This window comes from Rhinolophus ferrumequinum, chromosome 3 (genome assembly GCF_004115265.2).
Source record: "Rhinolophus ferrumequinum isolate MPI-CBG mRhiFer1 chromosome 3, mRhiFer1_v1.p, whole genome shotgun sequence".
NCBI classification, from domain to species: Eukaryota; Metazoa; Chordata; class Mammalia; order Chiroptera; family Rhinolophidae; genus Rhinolophus; species Rhinolophus ferrumequinum.
Genome location: NC_046286.1, coordinates 58,269,807 through 58,279,824, shown reverse-complemented (window position 1 = coordinate 58,279,824; position 10,018 = coordinate 58,269,807).

The window sequence follows — 10,018 nt, the reverse complement described above, 5'->3', positions numbered from 1 at the left end:
TCTGTCCTAAGGTTCAAAAAAGATATGACTTAAGGTAAGGTACAAAAAAGATAGAGATTGTTCTAGAGATTGTTCTAATTCAGTTACCTACATTAAGGACTTCCTTATAGAAGAATTCAGTGGTGATATATTTTGTTTCCCTAAAAAGGCAATATCTATAATAATTTGTTTGTTAGCTGGATTTTAAGGAAGAGATAGAGGTAGATTTAAAAGTAACCAGCACAGATATGTTGAGAAAATAATTTAAAGGGTAGGAAAATTTTCCTAGTTTATCTGAGCAGCCCCCTTAAGGGGTCCCATTTATGTAATCTGTGGCAGAGTTTATACTTTTAATTAAAATGGGATAGATCATTTGGTACCTTTGTCTCAGATTGTTTTTGTTAAAATAGGAAGGTGTAAATTAACTCTCAACTGTCAATTTAAACAAGCCCATGAGGCAAATGACAGAAAGATTGGTTAGAGAAATTTCTCCAGCAGAGAGGACAACGTTCGTTGGGACTTAGAGGCAAGAGAATCCTTAGCTGTCCTAAAATAAAAATTTTGTGCAGTGATTGCAATTTATAGCCTGTCACATAGAAATAGCATGAAATCATCTGGAACTCTGTCTTGTAGTTTAGTCCATAATTTGTGATTTTAACTTTGGCATATAAATTTTTGTTCTTTCAACATTAGCTAAGCATAGCAACCCCATAAAGGCATAATATAACTACCAGATCTCTTAGCCTGTTTTGCAGTGCCCAGCAGTGCTCTTGTGTGCTCTGTGAAAGGTGCAATCACACAATCAAAGTAATATTTTCCCTGAGGTATCCTGGGGCGGACTGGTTCTGCAATTTTCCAGTGATTGTTTAGAAAAGACAGCCCTCCATGTGATCTTCCTGTTAAATCTTTCCCCCTCAATTCTCTGCACTGTGACTCCTGGTTTCTCTTTTGCCCGCTTCACTTAAGTACCTGGGATTGGGGCGAAGTGGTTTGTGCCATTAATTGCTGAGCGGGATTTATTACCTCCCTGAATGGACTCCTATTCTAGAAATCCCCTCTATCTCAGCAGGCCAATGCCCAGAATATCTTTTCACAGTTGCAATAAGGTTAAAGAATTCTCAGGCATCAAAACCTGTGGACTGAAGAGCTGAGGTGGCCTTTTCGGGTTAACAAACTTCCTTTGTTTTGAGTTCACAACCTGAGAAATAACTAATGTTTGTGCATACAGATTGTTTCGTTTTACTCCCCAAAGTAAACCTATGCATTTGATAGATGGTTGCTGTTGATTTTATTATTTTCTTTCCCACCATTTCATTGTTAAGAAAATGGACGCTCTGGGTTGTTGGCCAAGTTCAACAGCTAGAAAATGCTGGAATCCGGTGTTTCAGACTCCAAGTCCTGTGCTCTTTTCTTATACAATACTGACATTTCCCTCTTAGTATTCCAGCCATGAGAAATAAGAACATGGAGGCAAGAATAATAGTTCAATGTATTTACTCCCTTGGGCGTCCCCATGGTTACCAGCAGTTACAGACCTGGACTTCCTGTGGGGTCCCTCTTGTAATGGGGTCTGCCGCCCTCTGCTGGCAACATAGCCTACCTTTCTTATTACTTGGTTTCCTCTGGATTTCATCTTGATCTCCCTCGTGCAATATCTTTCAGCAGAAAGTGCCACTCTTTTATGAAGGCGAGCAGCCATTTTGGTTGGCACTTCACTAAAGGAAAAGATCAGAGAAAATCAAAGAAAACCGGAGTTGATGTTTCTTCAACAATATGCTCCTATGTGTGAAAGCTACCTTTTCTCCTGACATCTATTGAGGGGCACTTTCACTTATCCAATTCCCAGGGTGGCCTTTGCCTCACCTCTGTTTTGGCATTCTTCTAGTTCCCTTTAAAAGAGAGTAAACATCCTTCTCCAAATCACACTGGAGGAGGCAGTCAAGAGAGCTGATGCCAGGGATTTATCACACACCTAGAAGCCTGGGGCCCTAAAAGGAGTTGGGCTGGAACTTCTCAGGTCCTCAGGGAGCCAAGATGGAGAGGATCCATGACTAGAGATCAGAAAGGCAGATTGGGTTTGATGGGGTGGCAGTGGGGGTATCGGTTCATGATGGGAAGAGGCAGGTCTTCATGAGTGGGTCCAAGTCCAACAAATTAGCCAAGACTACGAGGTAGGCAATGGGAAATTGAGTGAAAGTGCTTAGGCCAGACAGACTAGCAATCTGGCTAGTTAAGATTTGTTTAACAAATAAAAGGCCAAAGTTCTCCTGTGCTAACTTGAAATGTTTTTTTTGCATGATCGTCTTTGGGAAAATAGAAAACTAATTATGTACGGTAGCCCTGATCACTGTCAAAAGGTGCTGTCAATTTGTATCATCTCTAATATACCTTCTAGGGGTTGTTAATTTGGATTCTTACTTTGATGAGTCTTGGAACAATTTACATAAATCACAACACCTGGCACAATATTATTTGGAGCAAGGTGGCAAATTACCTTATATAAGTGGTTCTCAAAGAGCGGTTCCTGGACTAGAGGCATCAGCCTTAACTTGGTAACTAGTTAGAAATGCACAGTCTCACATCCTATCTCAGGCCCACTGACTCAGAAACTCTGGTGGTGCCCAGAAACCTGTGTTTTAACAAGCCTTCCAGGTGATTGTGATGCACCCTCAAGTTTCAGCAGCACTGCCTTAAATTGTAAGTGACTCACATGAGATTGTTTCCTTTGAGGAAGGACTCGAACATGTTGGTGGAAGAGGAGAAGGATCCAGAAAGGTAAGGCAAAGATTTGCAAGACACATGTCTACTGTGTTCAGAATGGCGCAGATTGCTTGAAGTTTGACTACTGGATAAATTGGGGTAGTAACAAGACTATACAGCTTAAAGGTGGATTGCCGAGGTCACAAAAGGGCAAGGTGGAGAGTCTGAAAGAAATGATGACAGCTAGGATTGATCAGGCCCTCTCTGTGATTGTTCTAGGGCCCTGTGAAACATTGCCCTGTATTCTGACTCTGTGACCTTCTTTGATATAGACACAGTAAAATCATGTTTTCCTGAAAAGAGCAAGACTGAAATTATTTCATAGAAATTAATTTTCTTGGGGGAAATAAGGAATTGGCAATGTCATCTGAAAATTTTATTAAAGATATTTATTCAATTTGGGGAATAATAAATGATAAAGCATCAGAAAGCTTCTTCTTTAATCCTTTAATAAAACTATGATTCATAAGTCTTCAATTAAAAAATGTACAAAAGAGCCAGAAGCACCATTCTAGTATTGCCCACCTGGTTATTTCTTTCCTGAAAAACCAGCATTTTTAAAAACATGATGTTACATAATAAAGTGCTTTTGGAGAATTTAGTCCTTATGGCTGAAATTCCTGAAACTGCAAAATGAATCACTGATTGACATCTTTTGCCAGGGAGATGAAGGGGAACCTGTTCTCAATTACTGGGCAGCTGGTGTGTTTTAATTGTTTGCTTTTTATAAGCAGTAAAATAGGAGTATTCCTTAAGTATCCTTATACACTATTAATGTAGTGCTTTCCACACTTGTCGCGTATCACAATCCCCAGGGAACTTGTTAAAAATGCAGATTGCCCACCCCTGGAGGTTCTGATTTAGTAGGGATATGATTTTTAACAAGCATCCAAATGATTTTGGTGCAGGTAGTTTAAAGACCATACTTTTTAAAAACTGCCCAGGGCCTACTCATAATTTATGTGCTCATTATTGAGCATATCTAAAAGTGACTGACAATTCATAAAAAGTCAGTTTAGTGCAGATAAAGACTTAACTGTGAGCAACACATGCTTATTCCAATAGAGCTTTGTTATTTGGCATTTGGGAAAAATGAGTATTACACAAAAAATAAATTAAAAGAATTAATAGACTATTTTGTAAAGCAGTTTAGGTTTGCAGAAAATTGAGCAGATAGTAGAGTTCCCATATACTCTGTGCCCCCCACCCCGTCCACCCCACCACACAGTTTCCCTTATTAACGTCTTGTATTAGTGTTGTATATTTGTTACAATTGGACCAATATTGATACCATATGGTTAACTAAAGTCCGTAGTTGATATATTATTATTAACTAAAGTCCATACATTACATTAAGTTTCATTCTTTGTGTTACACACTTACATTGGTTTTGACAAATGCATAAAGTTTTGTATTCATCATGATAATATCCTATAGAATAATTTCACTGCCCCAAAACATCCCATGCTCCACCTATTCATCTCTCCCTCATTCTTCTCCCTGAACTCTTGGCAACCACTGATCTTTTTATTGTCAGTATATTTTTGGCTTTTCCAAAAGTGTTATACATATAGTTGTAATCATATAGTAGATAGACTTTTCAGATTGGTTTCTTTTTCTAAGCAATGTGTATTTAAGATTCCTTTGTGTCTTTTGTACTCTCTTATGGCTTGATAGCTCATTTGCTTTTATTGCTGAATAATATCCCATTGTCATGGATGTCCCAAAGTTTGTTCATCCATTCACTTTTTGAAGGATATCTGTTTGCTTCTAGTTTTTTCAGCACTTATGAATAAAGCTGCTATAAACATTTGTGTATAGGTTTTTGTGTGGATTTAAGTTTTTAACTCATTTGGTTAAATACCTAAGAGTGTGATTATTGGATTGTATGGTAAAAACTATGTGTTTTGTACAAAACTGCCAAACTGTCTTCTAAAGTGGCTGTACCATTTTGCATTCACACCAACAATGAATGCAAGTGTCTGTTGTTCCACATCCATACTAACATTTGATGTTAGTTTTTTGTATTTTTGCTATTTTATTAGGTATGTACTGTTTTAATTTGTAGTTCTCTAGTAATATATGACGTTGAACATGTTTTACATGTTTTTATATGCTTGTTTGCCACCTGTATATCTTCTTTAGTGAGGTGTCTGGTTGGATCATTTGTTCATTTTGTAATTGGGTTGTTTGTTTTCTAATTGTTGAGTTTTAAGAGTTCTTTGTATATTTTGGGTATAAGTCCTTCATCAGACATGTTTTACAAATATTTTCTCTTAGTCTGTGGCTTGTCTTTTCATTCTCATAACATTCTCTTTTGCAGAGTAGAAGATTTTGATTTTCTTGAAGTCAACTTATCACTTTTTTCCTTCATGGACTTTGCTTTGGGTGTTCAATATAATAACTTGTCACTTAACCCCAGGTCACTTAGATTTTCTCCTGTGTTATCTTCTAGAAGTCTTATATTTTGTGTTTTACATTTAATCTGTGATCCATCTTGAGTTAGTTTTTGCAAAAGATGTAAGGCCAGTGTCTAGATTTTTTTTTTTAAACACGTGGATGTCCAGTCTTTACACCACCATTTGTTGCAAAGACTGTTCTTTTTCATTGATTGGCTTTTGTTCCTTTGTCAAAGATTGTTTGACTATATTTGTGTATGGGTCTATTTTTAGGGTCTCTATTCTGCTTCGTTGATCTATTTGTCCATTCTTTTACCACACTCTCTTGATAAGTATTATAGCTTTACATTATGTCTTAAAGTCAGGTTGTGTCAGTGCTCAGACTTCATTCTTCTTCAATACTGTGCTGATTATTCTGGGCCTTTTGTCTTTTCATAGAAACTTTATATGTTTTTTAACACACAAAATAACTTGTTAAGATTTTGATTGGGATTGCATTGAATCTATACATCAACTTGGGAAGAACTGACATCTTAAGAATATTGAGTCTTCCTATTCAGGGAAATACATTTTTTAACATGTAAAAACATTCGTCTGTAAGCTTTTTAAAATTTTTTTATTTTTATTAGTTTTAGGTATACAAAGCAACATAATAGTTAGACATTTACACCCCTCACAAAGTGGTAATCTCCTCCCCCAAGCTACTACCCCTCTGACATCTTATATAGCTGTTACAATAATACCATTGACTATCTTCTTTATGCTGTACTCCACCTCTCGTGACCATATATATACATATACATGTCTATATATATATATACACACACACATACATACAATATTTAAATACAATATTATTCTACTTCAGCTTCAGTTGCATAGCACATTGGTCATGTATCTACACAGTCTATGAAGTGATCCCCTTGATAAGTCCAGTGCCCATCTGGCACCTTACATAATCTTTACAACATTGTTGATTATATTCCCCATACTGTATTTCATATCCCCATAGCTGTATTGTGTCTACTAATTTGTATTTTGTTTGTAAGCTTTGAACAGACAGATAATAGAATACTTTCACAACAATGTTTATGAAATATAATGTTAATTTCTCTAAACTTCTAAATGTATATGAATTACAATTTGACCTTTTCCTTATGACTTGGGATCATCATTGTGAGTTTTATTGTTCACTGGTTGTTAACACAGTTGTATCTACAGCTTAATATTATATTAAGTATCTTAGTTATCATTATGGCTACTTGTTTGCATGTATCTGTCGCCAGCTGAATTGTGGGTTCCTTTAGGGCCAGTATCATATCCTGGCCAGTGATGTCTCCCAAGTCTAATAGCCTCCTTATAAATGTTTGTTAAATGGATCTTGACTGTCTCTAACATCCATTTCTTTCTTTTAACTTTCTGCTTCTAATCTGTTGTACTCTAGAAAAACAGAAAAATCAACTTTGTTAACTGTCTGTTTAAAAAGAGTCAGTAAAGCGCTAAGAAAAGTCCTTACTGCAATCTTTATGAGAGCCATTGTGGCTTTTGGTGAAGTATTGTGCTACCGTGTATTTTCAACATACGGAAAATTTGAATTCCTATGTGCCCTCTACCTAAATAAAATAATTGTTAACCTTTTTCCATAATTTCTTTATCTTGCCCTCTCAATATAATAACATACACACACATTAACACATACACACACTGGCACTATATTATTTGAAAATTAGTAGTAAGTTCCAAAGTCGTAAATATTTCAACGTGCATCATCTAAGAGTAAAAACAATGGAAATACTTTATTATACTTAAGAAAATTAATGATGATTGTATAACATTATTCAGTAGCCATTTCATATTTAAATTTCTTCAATTGTTACAAGGATGTCTCTTATATGAGCCACTCTGGGTTCCCGCATTGCAACTGGCTGACGTGTTATGTTGTGTGATGTGATGTGTTAGGTTGTATTGTATGACCTTGTATGTATGACCTTGTATTATATGTCTCTTTACATTCCTGGGCTGTACAAGATGACCTATCATATTGTTTTGAGCTCTTACAGTCTATGAGTCTATAATCATAGGTCATTTTCAACCTTTAATTTTGTGATTTATTTTTAAGGAAGACTAAACGTAGAAATGTTATGCAGTAATTTGAAAGGAACTCAATCAACCACCAAATAAAAGATTAATGTATTGAAGTCAGATTCCAGATACCTACCAAACTCACGCTTATGTTTATGAAACTTTTTTCCAGTTTTATTGAAAAATAATTGACTTATATCACATTGAGTTTCTTGGTGTTTTCTCTATGTAGAATTCAGTTGTGTGAAAATAAAAATCTATCTATCTGTGGAGATTGATGTCTTTAAATACCACTGAGAACTAAGATGAGAATTGAGGCCACGGACAACTGGTGGAAGTCTTTCCAGCACAATAGTCTTGTTAACTAGTATGACCTTGGTTAGGTTAGGTCAAAAAAAATTATTTTGTAATAATTTTAGACTTTTAAAAAAATTACAAAAATAAGAACTCTGTACATTTTCCACCCAGATCCCCCAGATGTTTACATCTTGCATAACTAAACTACAATTTTCAAAATTCCTTCAAATCTTCCTTAAGGAGAAGTGTTTTATTTTTTTCTTAAGGAATTTCTTGATTCACTTTCATATTAGACTCTGCTATTCTTGGACTTTAGAAATCCCATGCCCACTTTCCAGACTGGGTGAGATTATTCTCTGTCACATCACATCCTTAATAGGTACACCTAAAAGTTCTAATCCCATCTCCAATATTTTTCCTTATAAGGAACTAGAGAGCCACTAGAAGTATGATAGGGTGGATTCTGAATAATTTGCCTTTGATTTAAAGTTAAGGCTTTGTTCTGGAGAACTCCTCTTAGAACAAAACGCAGAAGTGAAAAAATATTAGTAAAGCACTTGTATGACAAAATTGGCCTCAAACTCCAGAAATGAATGTTGGCGTTTTAGCTTCATCTCCGTTAGAATTTTAAAAAATTGTTAGTGCCCAGAAGCGCTTAAGAGATTTATGGCCTTTACACTTCCTTTTAACAGCTAAAAAGGCCTGAGAATAATTTACATTCAAACTGCTTCTTTGTGTTACTTTTGAGATGAATGTGTAATATTTGAATAGTGCTACATAGTGCGTTCTCCCCCACCTCTGCAGCTGTAGTATATCTTTCATACATAAGCATCTACTTTTTAAAAATATGTTTCAGACTAAATAAACTTAGCACCCTCAAGCAAAACGTTTAAAATCTAATTATAATTAACCTTGACTTGTGTTACGATTTATAATTAACAGAGACCTTTCAATTTATTCTGATTGATTTTATGAATTCTGACACGTGATGAAGCTCACATAGGGAGAAATTTGGAGATGGTATTAGGGGAAAATGGCTTAAAATTCAGGAATTTGGGCAGGAAGTTATATAAATTTAATGTGGATTCGTATTTTATTTTTATATATACAATTTAATCATTTCAAAATTTAATAGACTGTTTCTTATATGAAGTTCACCATTATGTTCATCTTCCTTAGGGGATTAGTGAGATTAAGGGAATAATATTAACTCAAAGCTGAGAAATTAAACTGTGAAAGCCAAATAGTCAGGCTTCAAGGAGTTGCTGTAATGAAAATCTATCAAAAAAATTTCAAATAAGGTTTAGAAAGCTTCCACATATAACTCAGTTTTTTTCTTCTCTTTCTTCTTTTCTTTTTAATAGGGGAAATGTGTCTTTGGTCAAAATGGATTTATTGGTCCATCAAAAAACAGTGTAGTCGCATACCTCTATTTCCATGATCTAAGAATATAATTAGTGCCCCAGGGGTACAGTAACCAGATATCTTTGATAAGACTCAGTTTCTTAAAGTAGTTTGCCAAGGTAAAGTGTAAAACGTGAGGATGACTTTAAATTTATCACCAAGGAAATCTCAAGTCTACCTATGTAAAAATGTTAATACCAATCAAATTATGTTCAGAATATTTAAAATGTTGGCAGAGTGGAGGAAGAGAGGGATAACAGAGAGAACTAACCTATATGTACCAGTTTGGATTTGTATATCTGCTACATGAGAGAAAATCCTGGCTCAAAATTGCTTAAGCAAGGAGGAACATTTATTATCTCACATAACAGGAAGAATGAATGTGAGGCAGCTCTAGATTGGTTGATTTGTTAATCAACAAGAGCAGGAAATTTTAAGTTCTTCCCATCTTTCTGCTTTGCCTTCCTGGATCTGTTAACTTAGTTACCCACGAGATTGCAAGATGGCTGCCTCAGCTCCTGAAGTCATCATAAGTACAATGACATCCAACAGCAGGGGATGTTTATCCCCAATTATCATTTTTATTATTAATAAGGAGAGAGCCTTTCCCAGATTTCCCGTATATCACAGTATCCAGAATTATACCACATGCCCATGTCCAAACTAATCCTTGGCAATGGGAACAGGAAATCAGGGGATGTGGAGTCGGCCCCCCAGCTCTCTTGAGTGCCAGGATATACAGAGGAGATGGGACACCCAAACAACACATTATCCTTTTAGCAAAGGGGAGGAGAGGGCTGGTTTTGGTCTCTTATATGGGTAACATTATTTTTCCATCTCTAATCAAACATCAATATTAAGTATGAAGGGATTGGGAGGAACTATCAAATGAATATACCATATATGGGTCCATGTGTAAAGAAACCAGTGTGCCAGAATTACGTCAGTTTATAGACATTGAGGGAAAGAAGAAATGGGACTAAGTCAATGATTAAAAGTTCAGCTGTGCTCTGAGGGCTGAAGCACATTAATGCTGTGACCCACAAAAGAGAGGTTAATCTTCTTCATCTCAAATCTTTCTCTAGCTATCTCTAGAA